The sequence below is a fragment of the Echinops telfairi genome, unplaced genomic scaffold (genome assembly GCF_000313985.2).
Source record: "Echinops telfairi isolate 266 unplaced genomic scaffold, ASM31398v2 ScPeMD7_7466;HRSCAF=8504, whole genome shotgun sequence".
Taxonomy (NCBI): Eukaryota; Metazoa; Chordata; class Mammalia; order Afrosoricida; family Tenrecidae; genus Echinops; species Echinops telfairi.
Genome location: NW_022111366.1, coordinates 4,544,011 through 4,545,418, shown reverse-complemented (window position 1 = coordinate 4,545,418; position 1,408 = coordinate 4,544,011).

Sequence of the window (1,408 nt, the reverse complement as noted above, 5' to 3'; positions counted from 1 at the left end):
CTGCCTTGGAATGTCTTTTATGGGAAAGAATGACCACAACCATTGGCCAAGGGAAATCTCAAAAGCATTCTGATGGAAGGACTCACTGGAGAAAAGGCAGCTTTCTAGGGAGAACACCAGTGGCAAATTACATGCTTAAAACCAACTCACTGCCATTAAGTCAATTATGACCCATGACAACCCTTTGGCCGGAAAAGAACGGGCCCTGTGGGTTTCTGACGCTGGAAATCTTTCCGGGAGCAGAAAGCCTCATCCTTCTCCTTGGAGCCACAGGTGGGTCCCCATCGCTGACTTTCTGGTTAGTGGCATGTGTGCCACTACACCCCCAGGACTCCCCATGATTATTATTTATCATTTTATTGGGAACTTTTTATATACCATAGCATCCCATAGTTCAATCACATCAAGCAGTATTGTACAATTGCTACCACAGTCAGTTTCAAAACATGTTCTTTCTTCTTAAACTCCTAGATATCAGCCCTCCTTTACCCAGGACTCCTAGGTGAATGCTTAGGCAATCAATTCCATTACACTTTGCTTTGTTGTCGCTCAGATAACTGGCATGCTTCCTCAGTTGGAAACCATCTGCTCAAAACAATGATCCTCATGTTAAAATAATGGCTATTTTATGACAATAGGTTAAAAGGCCCATTTTACACAAAAGCTAGCAAAAAAGAGAGCACTTGACCACACCCTCTCTGTGCTAGGAAAAAGCTGTCCTAAATAATCACAGACTTCTGGCTAACAGAGCACCAACTCAAACTAGCTGAAGCAAAGTCGCGATGTTTTCAAAGTCCTCCTGACCACACACGTGCTTGTTGTTAGATGCCACTGAGTCCACTCCGACTCACAGCATCTCTGTGTGCAACAGAAGGAAATATCGCCCGGATCCTCGCTGTCCTCAAAATCATTGTCCTTTTTGACTTGCACCTACTGTGTCACTCCATTCCTTAAGGGTCTTCTTCTTTGTGCTGACCTTCTATTTGCCAAGCAGGACGTCCTGCTCCAGAGGCTGGTCCCTCCTGATTATGTGTCCCAAGCAAGTCAGATAAAGTCTTGTCATCCGAAGGAACATGCTGGCTGTACTTCTTCTAAGACAGATTGGTTTGTCTTTTGAGTAGCCCACGGTACTGTCAATATTCTTCTCCAGCACCACAGTTCAAATGCATTGGTTCTTCTACGATTTCCTTATTCATTGACCAGCTTTCACACGCATATGTAGGGACTGAAAATGCCACGAATTGTGTCTGGTGCACCTTAGTCCTCAAATCGACACCCTGGCTCTGTAAAGAGGTTGGTGGCAGCAGATTTGCGCAAAGCAAAAGATCATTTGATTTCTTGACAGTCAGTGCTGTCTCCACGAGCACTGGCTATAGACACAAAGAAAGCGAAAGCCGATACGGCTGCA